Source organism: Canis lupus, chromosome 2 (genome assembly GCF_003254725.2).
Source record: "Canis lupus dingo isolate Sandy chromosome 2, ASM325472v2, whole genome shotgun sequence".
NCBI classification, from domain to species: domain Eukaryota; kingdom Metazoa; phylum Chordata; class Mammalia; order Carnivora; family Canidae; genus Canis; species Canis lupus.
The window spans coordinates 59584430-59607645 of NC_064244.1; the positions used below are offsets into that span (position 1 = coordinate 59584430).

A 23216-nucleotide genomic window follows, 5' to 3' on the forward strand; every position below is an offset into this window, starting at 1 on the left:
ATAGCCAGTATGTTTAAAATGAAAAGAACGTGATTTGCCTTATAATAATGCACCCCCTAAAATAAATCTTTAATTCAACCTATGAATCTTTAATGCCAAGAATGCAGCATAATACTTTGAAATGGAAACTTGAGAATCAAGCTTTGCACCATCAGCCCTACCGTGGGCTTGGGGCACACAAATTGAGCAGTATGAACTATTGACACCTCCTGGTGGCAGCAGATGTGTGCTGTTTGCCTGGTCAAAACAAGAAGGAAATGAATCAATGGCATTAAAAAGAAACAACAGGGGCAGCCCAGAAGGAATGGATGGAGGATGAAATGATCCTGGTCGTGGTGGGGTCTCTGGCCGTCAAGAAGGAGAGGAAGCAGAGGGAGGCCTTGGAGGAATGGGGACTGGGATGGGGTGGCCACCACCACTCCCAGTGGGAGGGTCTGCGTAAGGGTGCTTCTGACAAATTTAAACCCAAAAGGTAGACCACGCAGATAGATGTTCCAGAATGTCCACCGGCAGCTTTGAAAGGAAATTGTTTTCATTTTTTGGTTCTAACCATCCAGCCCAATAAATGCTTTCTTATAATGATCTTTCAACCCTATAAGGCCTTTTGAACTTTCCCAGAGCCCCTTCATGTATGGTTTTGGATCTAATAGAAACGGTGGCAACTTGAGGGAAGAACCAGCTGGAGTCACCATATTTCTCCCTTGTGCTTTCCCTATTTGAGTTATTTTAAAAAGTCATGGAGATGTTAACCTGTGAGATGTTAAATGTCAAAGAGCAAAAGTCCATCAAAGGCCATTTCAGATGTATGCCCCCACCTATGACTAGAAGGAACAAAAAGAAGCTTTAGGTTTCCGATTCATGGCAATGGCTCAGAAGCGAGATGGGAAGATCAAGGGTCCAGGCTTAATCATCCACTTGCTGGGCAACGTAGGATATATTCCTTACACTTTCCAGGCCTCATGTCCCTCCAGGTAGAGAGAGAAAATAGACTCTGAGAGAGCTCCAGGATCTAGTGGGGGCAGGGCTGCCTTATGAAATTCATGGGTCTGCAGCATTTTTGTCTTCATGGTCCTTTCCTCCAGTAAAAAACTAAAAAAAAATTAAAATAAAAAAATTAAAACTATAGTTTACTAGGGCTTTGGTAGAATAAAAATATGATCAAGTCCAGATTGAATTTGTCTTCATGCCAACAGCTGAAGTATGTATCTTGCTTTTTGCAAGAAGCAAAGCATTCTGGCGCCAGTGGGCCCTACACGCGGTAACCCCCTGCTCCTCTTGGGGAAGGGAGCCCTGAGTGGGGTAGGGAGCAGATCTGGGCAGCCAGGAGAGGTCAGAGCCTCCAGCTTAGCCTGGAATCAAACTTGCACTCAGCCACTTCCTGGCTGTTTGGTTTAGACAGATTACTTAACTTTTCTGATCATCAAGTTTCTCAAAAGTTGAATGATGATAATAAATCGTAACGACTGTGCAGGATTTTTGTGGGGGTTAAATGGGACAGTGCCTCCAAATTCAGGCCAGACATTTAGTAAGCTCTCAATACATGGACACTGTTACTATTATTATTATTATTATTATTTTATTGTTGTCATTGCTTTCCCTAAAGGTCTGACCAGTTTGGAGAATGTGGTTGCTTTGCTCAGTGCAGGGCAGCCACCTGCCTGCCCCGAACTTCTTCCCTGCAACGTGAGCAAGGCTCTTTCCCCCAACAGGCATGGAACCTGATGGTACCATGGCTTTGGGTTCTCTCTCAAAGAGCAGGTGGGACTCTCAGAATGGGGAGCCAGCTGGTGGCCCTCCCCAGCCTTAGGCACAAGCCCATGAGCCTGGTTCACGCTCACAATTTGTGAGCAGAGCAATTTCAGTGTGGTGTCCCCATTGCATAGGGGGGTCCTCTCTGCTGCCACAGAGCAGGGCAATCCCTGCTCTTGCTAAAAGGCCGGAATAATTACTGAACACATTTGATTTCATTTCCAAACCCCTCCTTCTTTTGTTACATATACAGATTATTATAATTTGAAAATGCCAGCAGTACAAAATTTAAATACCTGAACCCGTCATCGCACGTTACAACTCAAGAACAGAAACGTTCCATGAAGGGGGTGCATGCGTGTGTTTGGGTCTTTTGCTATCCTAAAGTTTCCATAACTACATCTGTTTAAGATTCTGTGGGTATACGGAAAGCACATACTGTTGACCGAGGAGGGCTATTTTTGCTTTACCAAAAGCCAATCACACAGGTCAGTGGCACCCCCTTGCTCAACCGCTATTCTTTGGGCATTAATTTTAATGTTTAAATAGCAAGTGCATTTTCCAAAGGCTGCATAAAGCACTAGATAAGTAGAAGACCACTGGCTTGGGAAGAACGAATGCTCAGCGAAGCCTTTCGCATAGAGAGAATGCTGAATATCTGCACCATTAGTTAGCATCAGAATCAGTTATGGTTGTCTGACTGATGGACAATTTTTTCCCGACCTGCTCTCTTTGCAAGTGCCCTATACTGTCTAGACAGTTGCATATTATTTATACATTCATTTCAGATTTTATGTTTTTTTTTCACTGAAGTTGTGCAGGTTTCATGCAGCCAAGTAACTATTGGAAATGCACTTCACGAAAAGCCATATAATTGCACCAGGTGAATGCCTTCTTTCTTAGAGTTGTGTCACCATTAAAATAATTTTTTTTTTTTAAAAAAAGACCATCTTACGAGCTTTGGAAGAAAATGAGACCCAACTCCTCAACCTCCACTCTAAGTACACAGAGACGCACGTGACACACACACACACACACACACAGACACACACACACACACACACCTCCTGTCTTCAGAGTACCAGCAGCAGGCCATGGAGGGAATTAAAGACAGCTAATTTCAAAGGTTCTTAATCAATTCAAGTTGATCCCATTTGTTGATTAGGGAGTCAAAATGCATTATTTGCATTCTGTTTCAAATTCAGCATTTTCTTGCAGAGGTTCCAGGCTGGAGAAATCTCTTTCAGAGCGATCCCCTTGGGCAGAAAGGGAGTTAATTTGAAAACTCTGGTGAGTCTGATGGGTTGTGAAAGTTCCACATGAAACATTTATAATGGCTCCTTTCAGGGTGGTGGGTTTGTGTGTGTGTGTGTGTGTGTGTGTGTGTGTGTGTGTGTGTGCCTGTGGACTTCAGTAGTCATGAGCTTTGTGTAATTAACTGGGTAGTAAGCAGAATGCCCCCTTTCCATCCAGACACTCAGGTTGTATAGGACTTACAGCCACAGGAAGGGGGAATGGCAAAGTTTAGAGATCAGTTGGAGGGACATTCCCTTCCCTAGGTCTGCCTGCAACTGGGTGGAGGGGGTAGTTCTGTGTGAGCCTCAGGCCCCAAGTCTGACCAATCCACTGCTCCAGATACAAAGTTTAAAACATTGAATTTTCCTGGTTTCATAGAGGGGTTACTTTCAGTGGGAGACTGAGGTTTGAAACGGGTTCCCTCAAGCCCAAGCCAGTGACCTGGTAAGCTCTGGAAAGTGTGCCCTGGCCTGAGTCAGAGGAAGTGAACCCAAGGGCCAGTTCTCTTGGGACCAGATGCTCAATGTAGCCAGAAGTGAGGGCATGCATCTGGAAATGCCCCCGCCCCCCTCTGATTTCACGCACTGTTACTTTTTGCTAGGAAAATCCCAGCCCTGCTTAGAAAAGAAGTGTGTTGATGTGTTATGTCCTACATAGCGGGAAAACACTACTTCTTTGGGGCAAGATTATATATTAACCTATTTGCATCTCATTTATGTCAACTGGAAGTGGTGAAGGTGAGCACTTCACAGGAATGGTGCCAGGGATGAATGTAACTCCCACTGGATACAATGTGTTCTATAGCTTTGGAGCCTCACCCCATCACCCCCTCACCCCCTGCCCCCTCCATTACATACAGCTTACTTCCTGTGTCCCATGGCGGGGGGTCACAATTGACATCTGAAAATTTTCCCTGGCCACCAACTGGCCCACCATGTTCTCTTTAGCAGCCAACACCAACATTAAATTGTAAAGCTTGCTTATCGAGTGGCTAACGTGATTTTGGATGTAAAGAGTCCCCAGGAGGAAAGCCTACTCAACAGTCTTTTGGGAGGTGAGAAAGTTTTCCTTGTCTAAATACCAGTTCTAAAACACACCATTTCCTTCGATAACAGCCCAAACTGGCCCTTTTCAAAGGCTATTTCTTTCTCAGCCTTGATTTTATTTTCTGTTCCACTTCTACAGTAGAAGATTAATTCCTGCATTCTGCACATTGCCTGGAGTTCAGCGCACATGTTTACTGAGGTGTACAGCTCTCAAATAACTTTGGTGCTTCTTTCACCCACTGTTAGGAAGTATATTTAAAAGAAATTGCCTTTTATAGATTTAAATTACAAAAGTACTGATATCATGCAAAAGGCAGTTTAACTCATGCAAGCATACAAATAGGTAAATCTTAGGGAATAAGATACCAAGGCTAATATGAATGTAAATAGGATTAGCTGCCTGCATTAGCAAAGGCTGTGAAATTTAAAGTACTTTCTGTTAGGTTATTCTTTAAAATACACCTATATTTCATGTGTGCATTTGTAGATATTTGGGAATGCATTTTACTTTGTCTTGGGCTTGCATTTCAAAACAAGTATAGACAAATGGCTCTGACTCCTGCTTATTGGCAGCCAGCGCAGATGTGGGATTTAATCTTCTTGATGCTTAAATATTTATTGACATAAAATTTTAAATCTCTAAAAAAAAAAAAAGAAAGAAAGAAAAAGTTCGACCAAGAAAACATAGATAAATATTGCGAAGAAATTAGATAACAGAGTATGAGTGAGTGGTTTGGGGCCATTTTGCAAACAATAGCCCGTGGGCCTGATTCAGCCCACTGCCCATTTTTGTTCATCCTCAAAGGTAGGAATGGTTTTCACATTTTTCAATGGCTGTAAAAAAAATCAGAAGAAGAATAATATTTCATGACACATAGAAATCATATAAAATTCAAAATTTAGCGTCCATAAATAAAGTTTTATTGGAATCCAGCCATGCCTATTTGTTTAACTGTTGGGTGCTTTCTCACTACAAAAGCAGATTTGAGTAGTTATAACAGTGACCCTTTGGTCCCCAGGATGTAAAACGTTTACCATCTGCCTTTCGTAGAAAATGTTCACCAGCCCCGGATGTGGAGTACAAGTATCTTCATGTACTTTAGTGTTGAGAATTAAAAGTATTTAGTTGGAGTTGGAAAGAATGAGAGTGAAGGTTGAGAAGTTGGGCTCTTTTTCTCTAGAAAGCATCTCCCGTATCTGTTTGAATTTAGATTATTTTCTTAGCTAGAAGCACCAGAAACATGAGAGGTAAGGCCTGTTGGTTTTTTTAAAAAATTAAGCCACAACCTAGCAGAGCACCCAGGGGCCCACAGGTATGACACTCTGGAAGGAGATGTGGTTGAGTGAGAAGGGGAGATCCCTCTTCCAGGCCCGACTTGCGGGATTCACACCTCCAGTCTGCCACATGGGATGTTGTCCTTAAAGCTTCTCTGTGCCATGTTGACCTTAGGCATAAAATAGGGGCAATAGTGAAAACTTGCCTCATAGGTTTATTGCTGGAATGAAATGAGATGATGCATTATCTAATGTTGAGAAGAAGGCCTGGCCTTTGCAAAGCTCAATTAGTGCTAGCAATTATTATTCTTTTTTAGATAGGATGTTTTCATTTGAGTCCTTGAGAATGCTGAGAGATAACTTTTGTTGTAGAAGCACCTATCTTTCTGGTCAACATATCTTTAGAGGGTCCATCAGGTAATCGTGCTTTGGGGTTTTGTTAGCAGAACACGCCCATGTGGTGTGCATGCCAGCTGAGGATAAAACACCAAAAATGCACTTTCCAGGAGACCTTGATTATTTGCCCCAAGCTATGCTAATCCAAACTGTTGGACGAGACTGAGAGAATGGCTGAATTGTTTTACTTCTGCCCACTTTGTCCTATAGAACGTAACTTTACATCTAGTTAAGGATGTTCAAGATCATCATTTTTACATGAGGACATGGAGGCCCAGTGAGACCGGGATGAACTTGGCCAAGACCTGATAGTAATGCAACCTCAGGGCCCATGAGCAAGATTCAAGTCTTTTCACTCTCTGACCTGGAGCTCTTTTCACAGGAAGAAACACGCACTCAGCATCCTTCTCCTTAGTGCCATGATACTGAGCTCAGGGCCTAGCATGCAGCTAGTACTCAGTAAATACAAGAACAAGAAAAGTAGAAAACAAAACAAAACAAAACAAAAAAAGAATGAATGAGCTCCTTGAGCTCTTCTAAGCACCCCAAAACACACACAAACATGAGAAAGAAAGGACTATTCCAATGTTTAAATGAAGAAAACTGTCCACAATGAATTTTTTTATAGTAGATCTATTGCACTGTCTTATACCCGAGCGTCTGCCATGATCATGAGAGTCCAGTCCGTCATTCTTTTGCCAAGAATTATTCCTACTTCAGCCCGTATGTACTGAGTTTATGCCTTTTCCTTTTCATTTTTCACCTACTCATTATTTATATTATAGCAGTGTAGTTTATGAGTCTCTATAAACCACCTTCAATCCATATCAGAGTAAGGTATGGTGCACATAAGTGAATGAATAAATATGTGGATGGATAAAAAAGTAAATAAAAAACCAAAAGGAGAATAAATGGTAAGTTGGGTGAAAGAGAGTCAATCAACCAACCATTAATCTCTTTCAGACTGGCACACCCTAGGTGCTTAATGAATATAGGTTGACAGGATAGCTAGATTAATATATTTTAGAAAGCTTTTGAGCAGGTGAAGTTACCACAAAAATGTCACCTTGCTATCAAGTTGACTAAACTGGACACATTATTACAGAGCCCTTGAGTGAGATAAATTTTTGGTGTCTGTCCTCAAGAGGGATCTAGGAATATGCAGGCACCTTCTTGCCAGAGTAAGTCTGATCCATGAAAATCTAGATTTTCAAAACAGATCAAACTCATCTCCCTACTCATTTGCTCATTGAGTCGCTACATTTCTGCCAGTCCAGTACTAAATGATTGGGACCCACAGCCTTGTTCCTGCTCTCATGGAGCTCATTGTATAGAGGAGTAATTGACATTGAACAGACAATCTGAATGGTGGGTTCTTCCTGGAAGTGTGAGCGGCACACTTTAGTGTGAAAGAGCTGATGGGGGAAGTCAGATTTAATCACGTATAAATTGAAACATGTTCTTCCTGAGGCTTAATGGTGTGTTTCCCACAGGTAGGAGGCCTGACCTGACTCCAACCTCCAGCACTTTGGGGAGCTTCTCTTCTCACTAAAGAGCTTAGAAGGCCAAAAGCCAGAGAGACCCATCAGATCGAGATCTACGTTGGTCCACACTGCTCCTTTTCTGAGGTTGTGTGCACAAAGCCAGGATCATTTAGAGGAAGTAGGAAAGAACTCAACTTGTGAGATGTATCAAGTGATCAGATGCCCCTGTTGGTTGACTGTGTGTCTGGCAACAGTCTCAATATGATGATGAATATTCATCTCATATAAATAATACATAACTGATATTTTTGTAAGCATCATTAACAATTTATACATTTGATAGGCATTTGGTGGAAGCATTTGATGAGCTTCTAGATTGTACAAAACACTGACCTGCCTACTGTGGAGGTGGTGGCCATGAAAGTGTGCCTCTCATGTCGCCCTTCAAGGAAGAACCCACCATTCAGCAGCAAGCCAGGCAGTTACCTGACAGCCTCCAGCTGCTGGCCTTCAGAATCCACTCAGCTTTCAGCCAACACCCATGCTCTTTCTTGGGAGTCCCCAGATCTTGGCCAATTTTGCCCAGTGCGGAGCTTTATCAATGTACAAGCTTTGCTCTGAAGCTTCCTGTTGAGATGACTTTATCAGATGAACCTCATGTTCTGAGGTTCTGTCTTCCTTATCCTGCTTCCTCCCCTCTCCTCTCTTCATCACTGTCAGGTCTGCACTGTGGCCCAGTGGCTTCCCCCCAATCTGTCCAGCTTCCTCCTTTGTCCCAGGCCACCTTCTAAGATGGCACTCAATAATCCCTGCCTCCTGGTATCCATGCCCTTGTGTCATCTCCTCTCTTGAATATTGGCTGGACTTAGTGACTCATTTTCAACAAACAGAAATCAGCAAAAGTGATGGGCAGTCACTTTGGAGAGTAGGTTACCAAAGACCATGACTTTACTAGCACTCTCTTGCTTTCTCCCCCATTTGCTCACTTCCACAAGGCAGGCTGCCATATTGTGAGCTGCCCTACGGAGAGGCAAAAAATTTCAGGTAGGCTGCAGCCTACAACCATCTGTGGCCCTCAGTGCAATAGTCTGGGTCCTGCCAACTACCATACAAGTGAACCTGGAAGAAGATCCTTCCTCATCTGAGCCTTTACACAAGACCAGAACTTCACTGACACTTTGCAGCCTTGTGAGAGACCACAAGTCAGATGTGCCCAGTTCCCTCCTACCCTTGTTCTCAACCCATAGAGACTATGGGGTAATTGGTTACACAGCAATGTCTGAATGATACATCCTCTTTTATCTTTTACAGGCATGACTCCTACAGGCAGAGTCCTAACTCTGGACTCTGTTCTAGCCTCTGCTTTCTGGAAGACCCAACCGACCCATAGGCCATCAAATTTGAGGCTTTCAAGAAGAGTCAAGCTGGGAGTGCAGATGCAGAACAGGAGGTATGAGATTTCCTGAGCATGAGGTGAGAAGAGAAGGGATCAAGGGTGGGGTATGTATGTCACTTTAGGTGCTGGAAGAAGAGCCAGTTGAGGAGATTGAGGAGGGGATCTGAGAGCTTCCTCCCCCAGACAGCTTCCCTCACACTTCCCTGGCTCCTCTTCTGGCTCTCCACAGAGGCTGGGTGAGCTAACCCTCTTTCCTTGTCCTGCAGACTTACAGCCTGTTTTATAATCACTGCTTGCTGTGTCTACCTCCCTAGGAGCCCATGAGGGACCCTCGAACACAGGGCTAGTATCTTACTCACTGTTGATCTCCCCAGTGCTTCACGAAGCTGGTGTTTAGAAGAAGCCCATTTAATCTTAGGACACACGTTATGATGAGAATGTATGAAACTGGCAAAATAGGATGCAAGTTTGATTGAGAAACCAGAAAGTCAGCTAACAACCGCTGTATTGTGTAGTTCAACCCTTACCAGGGAGGTGGGGCAGTGGGTCTCAAGTGTATTTACAATGATTAAAAAAAAAAAATACAAACCTAAACTATAGCTCACCCTTGTCAACATCTGCCTTGTAATATAGGCAAAGTAAAATACCCAATTTTCTCATTTAATATATGCATGTAATATATGCAAATTTTTCTAATTTAACCCTGTACCCTATAAGACAAAACTATTTCCCATTTTATAGTGAACAGACCAAAAATGAAGCATTGTTTAGTGGGCAGCAGAGTGAAGCCTTCATTGCAGGCCTTGATTGTTGGGACTTGGCAGTTCTGCTCTGTGTGAGATCATGACATCAAGTGAAGGCTCCCTGGGACTTCGATCTACAGTTAGATTACGCTTCTAGTGTCCAGGGGCCGAATCTCCAGGCCATTCAGAGGCTGGGAAGTTCCTCCCCTTCTGCTGAGATCTATGAGGTGATGGTCAAATAGCTGATGTGGCCAGGTGGGCCAGGTGTCTGAGTTCAGCCTTTTCTGGGGGAGAGGCTGGCCCACCAGTGAGAATAATATGTTAACCATCGATGACCTACCTTGCTCAGGTGCCACTCTGCTTACCTGTGGTTCAATGTCATGGAGATAAGGACAGAGTCTACCCCTTGAAATATGCCACAACCATTTGTTAAAGAGCCAAAAGCTTAATCAAGAAGCCAGTTAGTGTTCTTCATTTGGAATCATTTCTCCTTAACCATCCCGTACCCTGCCCCTAAATCAGCCAGCTATATGGCTATTCTACTGAAACAGTTTCAATAAACTGATTTTTCCTAGCACCATCCACAAATAAAAGGCTGCAGGGATTATATACACGCAGGTCCAAAAGCTCTTAAAGCATCAGGACGAGCATGTTTTCCTTGTAGTATAGAATCTTCATGCTGAGTGAGCATCTGGTGGTTACACTGTATGCATATTTTGGCAATCGCCAGATAGTTGCACAATTATCGAACCAATTTTGGTTAGACGCATGCCATGTTTTCCCAGCAGAATTGAAAAATACATGCAAATGACCACGGAAGGCATTTTTTTTTTTTTTTTTTTTTTTTTATTGGCTGGACTCAATGAAACAGTTATTTTGAGTGATTTTTTTTTATTTGAATTTCTATACAGGACCTCTGGTCAAAAGCTTTATCTGTTTCTAATTTCTAATACAGCAAAGAGGAAATTTATTTTAGGGGCCAGGAAATACTTCCTTAATCTTGATGCGCTTCTATCAATCTAGCAAGTAGCTTTGAAGAACTAGAGATATAAACTCAGCAACTGAAACCAGGATGAGGCAAGGGTACTGCTTTGACAGAAGCGCCAGCCAGTTCCACTTTCAAAGAGGCTACAATGCGCTGGCGTGGGACAAGCATAAAGACTGGCATCCCACTTTCTTGCTTCTTTTTTTCAAAGTGTGGTCCCTGGCAGCATCAACATCAGCTGGTTCGAAAGACAGAATCTCAGGCCTCCCCCTAGACCTATGGAATCAGAATGCCCCTGAACAGGAGGCCCTGGGTGCTTCTTCTGCATATTAATTCTGAGAAATCAGTGTAGTGCCAGTCTTGTCTGGAACCTACCACACTGATCTGAGTACTTCCCATATTTAAAATGAGGAATTTGGGGCACTCAGGCTGGCTCAGTCAGTAGAACATGTGACTCTTGATCTTGAGGTTTTGAGTTCAAGCCCTGCACTGGGTGTAGAGATTACTTAAAAAAATAAAATCTTAAAAAAACAAAACAACAACAAAAAAAAACCCGAGGAATTTAGCCTAGAGCAGTTGCTTTCTAAAGTAGGATCTCCCAGACACTCATATCATAAGATGATCCCTGGTAGAAAGGATTCTGTAGCCAAACATGTTTAACAACATACTGTTACTTAATGCAGACTAGTTTATTAAAGGCTCAGAGAAGTCCTGCAGTAAAACGGGCCTTTTTAAGTGGCATAAATTTATGCTGTCTCCGAACCATTTTTCACATAAAATTGAGTATCATCCCAAGGAATTTGTGTTGCACTGAGCATACTCTGCAGGAAATAGCTTCTAAAGTCGCTTTTACTTCTCTCATCCTATATAACAAATTTCCTCCATGCACGTTCGTTAGTATTTATGCTGTGACAGATTGTACCTTTCGATAATCCTCTATCAGATCTAAATGTCACTCTTCTCAGCTTGTTTGAGCCTTTAAAAGGCTTGACCTGGAAGTCTAGATCAAAAGAAGACTAGTATAGAATGGCCAACCATCCTGTTTCTGCCCAGGACTTTCCTGGTTTTAGTACTGAAAATGCCTTGTCCCAGGAAACTTGTCAGTCCCGCACCAACGAGGGCAGCTGAGCAACATAAAAACAGAGCAGTCTTCACAAGACAGGCAAACTGCCCACCTTCTATTTCTTTTCTCTCTCTAGCCAATTCCCATCCCCACTCCTTCCCTCAAATAATCAACACAGGAAGAATTGCCTGGTAGTTTGGTCAGATTGAAAGCAAAGCAAAAAAAAAAAAGGAGAGCGAGAGAGAGAGAGAGAGAGAGAGAGAGAGAGAGACCAAGTGACTGGTAGTTGACTTTGTAGACACAGATCATATGGATTTCAGTTCCAATGAATGCATTTGTCCCAGTCCGCCACCCTGACACAAGAAGAAATCCCAAGCTTAAGGTAGACTGTGAGTCTTCGCTTCACAAAGGCAGATTCATCATAATTGAAATATAAAGATCTGCTTTGGAGGAAGCATGATTAGTGCTGAAGGTGTCGGATGTATTGTTGCATCTTTAATCAGTTCTTGAAGAAATGTAGTATCCCCTGTAGGAATGAAATCTAGATCACTCGGGTTTCTAAGTATGAACATTCTGTGTAGGTAGACTGCTCCTGCCCTTGAACCTTTTTTCCTGAGGCTTTCAGATACATTATATTTGATTGACGAGATCCACGCACATGTCCAAAATTCCTAGATCAGAGATTCTGTTTCCTTGTCATGGTCCAACCTCTGTGAAGTATACCTCTTTATTAAACACTTATGAAGTTTCTGAGTCCTTCTTGTAATCCCTATAATTCTAAATTCCAGCCTTACCTCCTTGCATTGCATTTTCCTAGTTTGACTTAAACAGAACATTTCAAAGACGTCGTGGCGACCAGAATTGGATACCTTCTTTTTTTGCAAGAGCAAAAACAAGTATGAGCATCCTTTAAATAACAATATTTTCTGATGTTAATGTCGAATTAATCCAAGAAATGAATATGTATTGATGGTATTCTTTTGGGTTTTGAAAATCCTTACAACCACATAATTAAATGAGTGCCTTTAGAAATACTGATAAAAGCCCATTGCCATTCAAATATCTATACAAGACAATGGCCGTAAGCTGTGGGCTTGGGAGATTAGTTTGGCCACGAGCCAGTGTTTATCACAATATTTCCATCTCAGCTGATAAAATTTAATCATTCTTATTTAAATAGAAATCAGAATTAATGCAGGTTTTAAAGAGAAGGAATAATAAACAAATCGCACTATCTTTATTTCAGAGCTTCTGGCATATATTCAGAATGGAAATGCTAGCGGTTGTTGTGCTGTTTTTCTAGCCTGGACTTTCATTCCAGAGTCCTCAAAAATAATGAGCTATATTGCTTCTCGAATATTTATTTCCTCAGCTCTGCTGTAAGTAAAGTGGTTTCCACCCTCCTCTCCAGTGGGATAAACAGGGCTTTGTGTGAGACAGGCACACGGACTGAATTGGAGTCAGCAGCACTGTTCCTCCCAGGGTGGCCAGGGGTTTGGGCTGACCTGTGGGCATCCTCACACCCGGGGGCCCCTGAGCCCAATGGCAGGAAGTGAGAAGGTAGCTGGGGTGGAGGGGGTGCCTGGCTGACTCTGGACTGGAGCAGGGGGCTGCTCCCGGTCAAGTCCAGAGTCAGATCTCCCTGGGAACAGCCAGATATCACAGCTTCCTACAAGCAGTTACAGCCCATTGGCCATTTAGTTCAACTCTCTTGGGGGGTGAGCAAGTGGAGGTCCAGAGAACCCAAGTGTCTTGCTCGCCCAGGGTCACCTGTCAAGTTAGCGGAAAGCCACCATGCAGTCAGGTCTCCGGAGCCCAGCCTGGTGTTCTTTTGAGTCCTTAAAGGTCCTATTCATCCAGGGCAACTCAGCACCATTTTGTTTTGACTCTGTCTCTACATTTCGCTTCATGTCTCAAACGCTTTATACCAAACCAAGCCCTTTCAAATTGAGGTATGTCCTGTGCACAAAGTGAACAAAGCAATGAAAGGCACTCAGTTTCCCCCAGGAATTTTGTTTCTTAGGTGAAGATATCTAGAGAACCTCTTTTTCCTTCAATAATATTGTTAAAATGTTAAATGTCTTCCATGTCAATATAAAAAGACAAGTCCCAGTTTGTCCATGACTTCACTGTCTCAATAATATAAGTAACATTAAGAAATACATAAAATAAAAGGATTCCAATAGGTAAGATTTACTGATCATCTACTACGTTTACTAGCTCTTCCCTGCACTGTCTTATTTAATCCATACAACATCCCAGAGAGCTGGGTATCATTCTTATCCCCATTTTACAGATAAGAAAGCTGAAGGACAAAAGGGTCATCACAAGCAAGTGGCAGAGCTGGGATTCCAACATAAGCCATCTGTGTAGCCTCAGAAATGTGGATTCTCAATTTCGCCAACACTAAGGATTTACCCGAGTTTTAGGTTTTATTCCATCTTCAAACTTTATTATGCATCTCATTGTTTCCATGGCCATATAATCTCTCCCAAGTAGGAATCAGGCCCCATTAAAGTCAATGGGTGTAAACAGATTTGTTAGAAAAGACATTTTGGAATCAATTTGACTCTATTACTTTTGACTTTGTTGTGAATTTCAGTTTGGGTTAAGGGTGTATCAGACTTCAAAACATCTGGTTAGGTCATTTAAGAACTTTCCTGAGACTTCACAACCCCTTAAGACTTCCTTTCAAATTCAGACATTTCCTCTGTCACCACGCTCTTAAAAATGCTTTGAGAAACAATGAAACAATGCTTGATTCATTTGAGAAAATGCATAGAGGCCTCCTTAATCTGGTATCAATGGGAATAAGATGTTTCACATAAGTAAAATCTTAGGAAACTAAACCTTAGAACTCTAAGAGCTGAAAATGTTTTGTTTTTTTCCCACTAGTTTTTGGTGGCCTGCACATCTTTTTTTTTTTTTTTTTACCTTTTTTGGTCTGGTTTAACAATTTTGTGATAAACCCAAGCCATGATTGCAATTATTACTAATACACTATGTGCCCCAGTGAGAGTCTCTGGGAAAACATTCTTTTGGGATCTAGGATTCCCTAACACATGCTACTTAATAATAACGTCCCCTAAATCACTTGAAACCCTTAGATCCTAATATATAAACAGAAAGACATCGCTTGATGGCAATGCCATAGTTTGAATTCAGATGCCTGCTTGCATTTTGATAATGTGATTGGTTGTTAGGAATATGAACACAAGCTATGAGTTGATGAATTGTGGGCGATCTGGCCCATGCTGTCTCTAAGAGGCATGACTATTTCCTGTAGATAGTCCCTAATGGGGCAAGACATGTCAGCTGGCCTGTGCTACTGCCATTAGCTCTGCTGCAACCTCTGTGGGACCATTGTCCCCACCCTGAATAGACGAGGCTGAGACTCTGGGACTCTCTGGAAGCCAGGACATTAGCATCTTTCTACTCAAAGACATTTAGGTGGTTTCTACTTTTTCACTATTAAAAACAGGGCCGCAAGGAACATAACAGGGGTGATGTCTCCTTGTGCACATAAACTGAGGGTATCTCTGGGGCAGGGACCTAGACCTAAACTCTAGGCATTGTCAACTTTCCCCAGGACCATTGAGTTGCTCTCCAAACTGATGACACCAATTTACATTCTCATCGGCAGTATATAAGAAGGGGTACCCCATTCCCTACTATTCTCAACAACACCTGGTCTTCTCGAATTAAAAAAAAAAGTTATTATAGTACTGATAGAAATACTTTTTAAAAAATCACTTTATTGAGGTATGATTGATGAATGAAAAGCTGTACATATTTAATGTAAAACAACTTGAAGTGTTTGAAGAGAAGTATAGATCTGTGAACCCATCACTGCAATCTAGGCCATAACCATATCCATTACCTCCAAAAGTTTCCTCCTGCCTTCTATATTGTTCTCATCATTGTTATTATGGATAGGAACACTTTATATATTTTTTAGCAATTTTTAAGTGTATAATACAGTATTGTTAATTCTAGGCACCATGCTATATGGCAGATCTCTAGGACTAACCCTTCTTTATTACTGAAAGTTTGTACCCCTTGACGAATGCTTCCACATCCCCTCTCTACCCCAGCTTCTGGCAACTGCCATCCCAGTCTCTGCTTCTATAAAGTATGACTATTTTAGATTCCTCATATAAGTGATAGCATGCAGTATTTGTCCTCCTGTGTCTGGTTTATTTCCCTTGGCATAATGCCCTCCAGATTTATCCATGTTGTTGCAAGTAGCAGGATTTTCTTCTTTCTAAAGGCTGAATAATATTCCATTATATGTACATATCACATCTGCTTTACTATTTGTCCATCGATGGACATCTAGGTGGCTTCCATGTCTTGGCTATATGAATGCTACAGTGAACATGGGGAGGCAGGTACCTCTTCTGGATCCTGATTTCAACTTATTAGTCTTCTCCTTTGTGCCTCTTAGCTAGTATGTTTTAGTCTTCTGTCAAACCGAAATTTTAAATGTAATAACTCAATTATGAGCAACAGAAATGTTCACCTATTTCCATGAGGCAATTACTTATGATCATCTCTTGATTGAAAAATCAATGACGTAGAGAAAGAAGTTACATTTTGCCTGACAACGGAGCCTGTTCCAACCATTTTGCTGCTTAAAAAAGGACTACTGGTGTTTAGATTTTTTAATTTTTGCTTTATTTTTGAGAGGGAAAGAGAGTGAGAGTGCAGAAACATGCACGCAAGAGCATGGAGAGGGTTGGGGCAGAGGGAGAGAGAATCTTTTTTTTTTTTTAAGATTTTATTTATTCATGAGAGAGAGAGACAGAGATAGAGACAGAGACAGAGAGAGAAGCAGGCTCCATGCAGGGAGCTTGATGTGGAGCTCGATCCTGGGACTCCAGGATCATGCCCTGGGCCAAAGGTGGCGCTAAACCACTGAGCCACCCAGGCTGCCCCAGAGAGAGAGAATCTTAAGTAGGCTTCATGCTCAGCACAGAGTCCATCTCAGGGCTTGATCCCACAACCCTGAGATCATGACCTGTGCTGAAATCAAGAGTCAGATGCTTAACGAACTGAGCCACTCGGGTGCCCTTCAATCTTTTAAATATACCTATAGAAGTCTGCTTAACCAAGACACAAGAAAGAGAAATCATAATTCAGATTCCAGCATTCTGGGCAGTTTCTCTGCCCTCCTCAACCCGAGTCCAAGGATGAACAGTGCTGACCCCCAAATAGGCAAAAGGCAGAAGTTGTGGGGAGATGATGAGGTCACGTTCCTCTTTGCCCAGAGAACCATGTCACAGGTATGACAACACAGAGCAACAGGCACCAGCCTCTGTGTTGGGGGACAGCAAAGAACCAGGGGAAATCCGGTGCTGACTGGGAAGCAGGATACGCAGCCCAGCCAAGGAAAGATGCTGATGTGCAGCCCCGGGGATGGCACCTCATGGCTGTCCCCATCCCCCATGGGATTTGGAAATTTAGATTTTTTTTAATACTAAGCCTCCCAATGTTTTATATTATTTAAAAACTGGCAAAACTGAGACACCTGGGTGGCTCAGTGGTTGAGCGTCTATCTTTGGCTCAGGGTGTGATCCTGGGGTCCTGGAATCGAGTCCTGCATCAGGCTCCCCGCAGGGAGTCTGCTTCTCCCTCTGCCTGTGTCTCTGCCTCTCTCTGTGTGTCTCTCATGAATAAATAAATAAAATCCAAACACATACATACATACATACATACATACATACTGGCATCTAATTTAACTCAATTTTTTTTTTTTTTAATGCTACATTACTGAGCCCAGTGCAGGCCTAACAAAAGAGGCCTAAGGGCTATAACAGGCTAATGGGACACCAACCAGTTTTCTTGCTGGGGATGGCATGGCCTCTTATGAGAGTCCCTATGTGTTTCCAGTTAAAAATTTGGCCCTTCTTAATCATGTCACTACCCCATAGATTTTCAGCACTCACATACCTAATTTCTACTAACCTTGCAATCATTTTCATTCAATGCTTTGCAGTTTCTCCAGCAGTTTCATTTCTGTGTTTGTCTCACTATCTGGATCAGAGCTACTTAGGATCAAGTCAGACAATGGACTAGACTCTAGGGAGGCCCCTGCCTTCAAAGAAAGAAGACAGGAAGGTATATACCTGCCTGTACCAGGGGAGGTACAGCCCAGTGATGGCCTGAGGGCCAGAACATCTGCTTCTCAGGCCCATTGATTATTCCAGTCATAACCTCTGGACTCAGCTTCCTCATTCCTTGCCTAAACCATCACAGAAGGCCCTGACTGACCTTTAAAAATCACTGCAGCCAGAGTGACCTGGTTATGTTCCTACTTACATCCTTTTAAAGCTTCTTACTGCTCTTTAGATGAAGCCCCCAGGGACCTAAGGAGACCTGCCTGGTTTGCATCCTCTCCAGCCCCATCTCCCACACCCTCCTTATCTTTTCCACTTCTTGCCATTTAGTTCTCAAACCCTTTACCTTTTCCCCCTACCACTGGGCCTTTGCACATACTACTCCCTGTTTAGACCCTGCCCTTTCCCTGGTTAAACCATCCTCAGAAGGTTTCAGATCTCAACACCAGCATTGTTTGGGTGAGGAAAGCTTTCCTGAGCCCCTAGACCAGGTCAGGCTTCCCCATGATCCATGGGATTCCCAGCTCCATGAGAACAGAGGTTTTGTCTAGGTTCTTAGCCACTAAATTCCTAGCTGGTTGCACTATGCCTGGCACAATGTAGGCACAAATCAAATGCTCAGTGCATGAAGGTAGGCAGAAAAATAAGAGATGTTGCCATGGTGTGATTTCAGGACTACCTGTGAGGTCCCTCTGTCCTAAAATTAAGTTTTCATCTGTCACCTCTATCAGGAGATAAGGTCTTTAGTTTTATAGTAGGAAATATGGCTAAAGAAAAAACATCCTTCCATGTCCTTTCCCTGAAAGTGGAGTTGAAGAGTACCAGGGAGAACTTGTGGGCACCAGGAGCGTGTTCTGTGCCTTGATGACTTTGAATCCACCACTGCACCAAGTACCACCAGGAGAGATGTGACATATATGAAAAAAATGCATTTTCATTTTTTGTTTTAGATTTTATTTATTTATTTTATTCATAAGAGACACAGAAAGAGGCAGAGAAATAGGCAGAGGGAGAAGCAGGCTCCCTTGAGGGAGCCTGATGCAGGACTCGATCCCGGGACCCTGGGATCACAACCTGAGCTGAAGGCAGACGTTCGACTGCTGAGCCACCCAGGTGCCCCAATGCATTTTCATTTTGAGGATGCAGCATCTGGAAGGGATCCAGATACTTTGCCGCCCAAAGTGTGGTCTGCAGTCCAGCAGCCTCGACATGACCTAGGAGCTGGTTGGCTGTCAACTTCATGTGGACAGAAGTTTTGTCTAGTTTACTATTGCATTCCCATGGCCCAGAATGGAGGCAGGTGCACAGCATGTGTTCGATAAATGTTTGAATGAATGAGTGATGGAAAACATAAATGCTGGATTCAAGGGACATCGGACTGAGGGAATGTTGGAGATGGAGTGAAGGCTGAAGGAAGGAACATGAGAGCGTGGCATCACAGGTGTGCAGGTGATGGATTGTTTCCCTTTGGGCACACAGCCCTGAGAGAGGGGTGAAGAGAAGGTGGGCAATCGCCCACTTGGCCTGGAAGGTGGAGCTTTGGCTTTGATTGAAGAAAAAAAACCCAGATAGGAGCTGGACTTCCTCCCTCCTTCTTGGCCTCACCTTGTCAGGGACATGGGGCCACATGCCATGTTTGGACATTGAAAAATGAAAAACAAAAAACCTGTTTGCTCTATGAAACTGTTCCTATTGCCTCCAATCTGAACAAAACTTGCTTTACTTAATCCTCCACTGTGATCATTATTAATCAAGGCAACATAACCCCAACCCCTTGGTCTAAGCCAAGCCCCAGGCTCACAAATGCTCATGGGATCCTTGTAATGAGATCTTCACCAGTGCTCACTGGATCCTTGTAATGGGATCCTCATCAGTGCTCATGGGATCCTGGTAATGAGACCCTCACCAGTGCTCATGTAACTCATTACAAGAATTTCATGAGCACATGCAAGTCATAGAAAGAGGAAGAAGGAGGGCAAATGATGCAGTGACGCATCTGAATCAAGACTTGCATACCCAGGCAAGATGTAAAGGAAAAACTACATTTTCAAAAAGCTTTTATTCATTTATTTATTTGTGAGAGAGAGAGAGAGAGAGCATGAGCAGTGGGGAGGAGCAGAGGGAGAGGGTTAAAGCAGACTCCCCACTGAGCACGGGGCCTGACACAGAGCTTGATCTCAGGACCCTGAGATCATGACGAGAGTTGAAATCAAGAGTTGGATGCCCAACTGACTGAGCCACCTGGGCACTCCTACATTCTCTTATTAATATAATTCCTAGCAGAAACAGATCCATGAAATAATAAGCGCTGAATGTGGGACATGGAACATGGTATATTGTTTGGCAAATTCTCTGTCCTAGTGATGGAAGCCATGATAGTTAACACTTGTGTAGCACTAACTGTGCTGAGAAACTTACTCATATTAACTCATTTTACCTTCCTAACAATCCAATGGAGAACCATGATCACGTTCCCATTTCACAGATAAGGAACTGAGGCAGTGAGAGATTAAGAAACTTCCCCCAGGATCACCTAGCCACTGAGTGAATAGCAAAGTTGACATCTGAACTCACGCTGCCAGGCTCCCTGGGTACATTTTATCTCAAGCTCTATATTCTACATGGATGATTATTAAAAGAAGAAAAGCATGCATGCATTCATTCTGCAGATCTGTGAGCCCCTGTATGAACGAGGCCCTCTGTGTGGGGAGCCAAAGGCAAAAGTAGCAAGCCCTTACCCTTGCACGGTGGTCTAGAAGATAAATGTCCTTGATTGTCTCGTGGTCCTTTTCATAGCTGTGGACGCCTGAGAGCCAGAACACTTACATATCTTTTTCGAGGTCCTATGATTAGAAACAGAATGACTTAGAACCCGAACCTGGATGTTTTAACTCCAGACCTGGTGTTGTTTCTACCCTAACATGCTTATTTAAAATACCAGAGGAGGGCAGCCCGGGTAGCGCAGCGGTTTAGCGCCGCCTGCAGCCCAGGGTGTGATCCTGGAGTCCTGGGATCGAGTCCCACATCGAGCTCCCTGCATGGAGCCTGCTTCTCCCCGCGTGTGTCTCTGCCTCTCTCTCTCTGTGTCTCTATGAATAAATAAATAAATAAAATCTTTAAAAAAAAAATACCAGAGGATATCAGACCTGCAGATGTGTGATAGGAATAAAACTGACTGAGCAGCAGTGTTTGTGATTTATAAGGACATATTGAATACCATGGGTAGATACAGAGTGTCACAGTGTCATGGACCAAATGCCACCATCCTAATGGAAGTACTCACCTCCTTCACTAGCTCTCCCAGAGAGGTGTTGGCGCAGGTTGTTTTATTTTTTATTTTTTTATTTTTTATTTATTTATTTATTTATTTATTTATTTATTTATTTATTTTGCAGGTTGTTTTAAAAGAGTAAATATAAAATATCTTTCTACGAGACCTGGGTGGCTCAGTTGGTTAAGCTTCCAATTCCTGGTTTTGGCTCCAGTCGTGATCCCACGGTCGTGAGATCGAGCCCCAGGTCGGGCTCAGCACAGAGTCTGCTTCATATTCTCTCTCCTTCTCCCTCTGCCTCCTTCTCCCTCTGCCCCATGTGCTCTCTCTCTCTCTTTCAAAACAAATTTTAAAATCTTAAAAACATGTATCTTTTGAAATATATGACTACATGGGCCACACTTTCTACTCAGAAGAGTATGTCCTGAAACTCATAAAATTCTCTAGAAAGTCCTCTTTGCCAGTATGAGAATGATTTGGGGTCCACATTTCTCCCCCTTATGGATTGACTTGCCCACTTAAAAGGTTGCCCTTTTGTAATGAACTCTCATTAAAATGCTCAGTTAGCGACATCGATAAGTTTATCCCTCAGAGAAGGCAAGCGTGCTGGAGCCCTAATGACATGGTCTTTCGCTGTTCTTGAGGCATTGATTTACCCTCACCTGCCAGAAATCATTAGCGAACGATTGCTATTTTCTGATAGTTTTGAAAGGAGGATAACTTTTAGTAAATAATCATTGGCTGCTTTCCCAGGGGGTAAAACCGGATTGGAGCCGCTCTGAAACGCCACATTGGTTTATTTTTTAGTGGGTGTATTTAGGAAAGGATGGAAATTGCATTCCAAGCAGCTAATTATAGGATAAGTGTGCCTACTTAACCAGGCAGCGAGCATGTCAGCTCTGCACAGAGCTCTCACATTATATACATTTTCTGTTCTCCGGATAATTAACAGGATCAAAATATTACTGTCAGATTCAAGGGGAAAATTAACACATTATCTTAATTGTCTTTTCTACTCAGGTACAAGGCATTACCATTTCAAAAAGGACTTGTCTAATACATTGGAATTTTAAACTACAATTCCTGAAGATGCCATTAATCCCTTTCCAAACTTTGATCTACTGTTGTGATATCTTTGGATCCTGGTTTCTCTGTTTCACGTTTGAACTCTTGGGTTAAAGATATTATTCAAAAGTAAACTTTATAAACTTACAATTAAAGAAATGATATCAAGACAAAGTCGATAAATACTTAAAACTCAGACCTTCCTAATTATTTTACTACATTTTACTATGATCTAAGTTATTGAGATTATTATATCTGTATGATGGAAAGGCCTTATAAAGGTGACTGGTATTCATTCATCTTTCCCCAGCTCTACACTCGGTGACGTTACATGCGTAGCCTGACATCAGCCACAGTGGGGGTGTTTACACTATAGAAAATGGTAAATACTAGAAGTCAAGGCTTTGCTGGTTGTCTAGACCAGGTTTGGCAAACTATAGTTCGAGGGCTGGATGCTTATTTTACAGATTTTGTGTATTTATTTGAGACAGAGAGAGAGAGAGAGTAGAGGGAGGGGCAGAGGGAGAGGGAGAAGCAGGCTCCCTGCTCAGCAGGCTGCGGGCTCAATCCCAGGACCCTGAGAACATGACCTGAGTCGAAGGCAAATGCTGAAATGACTGAGCCACACAGGTGCCCCTGGATGCGTATTTTAGTGAATAAAGTTGATTGGAACACAGCCTCACCCACTTGTTTGCATATTATCTATCGCTGCTTATGTGCTAACATGGAGTTCTTACAGAGACCTATGTTCCACAAGCCTAAAATATTTATTATCTGGCATTTAACAAAAGTTGCTGACCTCTGGTCTATAGTAAGACAGTGATGGAGAAAATATTGATAATGCAGCTGCAATTTATAAGTGTATCATGTCTGTAACCTGTCTGTACATTTTTTGACTAGCTTCTGTCACTATGGAAGCCATGGATCTTCAGCTTCAGGCATGGCTGTATCTAGGAGTTCGAATGATGTAATTAGAATGTCATTTGATCTCCTAACTTTGCTTTCTTCTCTATCAACTTTATTTTCAGGCAGCACTTACCAAGATGTGATAAAATGGCTTCTCCGTGTCACTAATGTCCTAGCTATAGTTTATAATTCCAAGTAAGAGGACATCACTTTCACCATAGTTGAGACAGCCAAAGCCCTGTGTTGTGTTAACTTGGGTCATGGGCCCATGTCTGAACCAAGTACAGAGATAAGGTGCCCTGATTGGCTAGGCCTAGGACCTGGGCCCATTCTTGGAGCTGGGGGTTAGGATCAGCATCAGCTTACCCGAATGCCCTAAATGAGACAGAGGAGGTGTGGTTCCTAAAGAAAACTAGGCGACT

At 42.7% G+C, this 23216-nt stretch overlaps 1 long non-coding RNA gene across 4 annotated transcripts in view; it reads left to right on the forward strand.

Moving 5' to 3' along the window:
- Nucleotides 1–22085, forward strand: part of LOC112659996 (uncharacterized) — a 43844-nt gene extending 21759 nt beyond the window's left edge. The window contains exons 2-7 of one of the 4 annotated variants that reach the window (XR_003136634.3): nt 2968–3039; nt 3993–4099; nt 7256–7390; nt 8558–8719; nt 12680–12812; nt 21844–22084. This is a non-coding gene — a long non-coding RNA (uncharacterized LOC112659996). Of the gene's footprint in view, nt 1–2967; nt 3040–3992; nt 4100–7255; nt 7391–8557; nt 8720–12679; nt 12813–21843 lie in introns of all 4 variants that reach the window. The other 3 variants (XR_003136635.3, XR_003136633.3, XR_004813945.2) reach the window with 3 other exon arrangements.
- Nucleotides 22086–23216: the final 1131 nt, after the last annotated feature.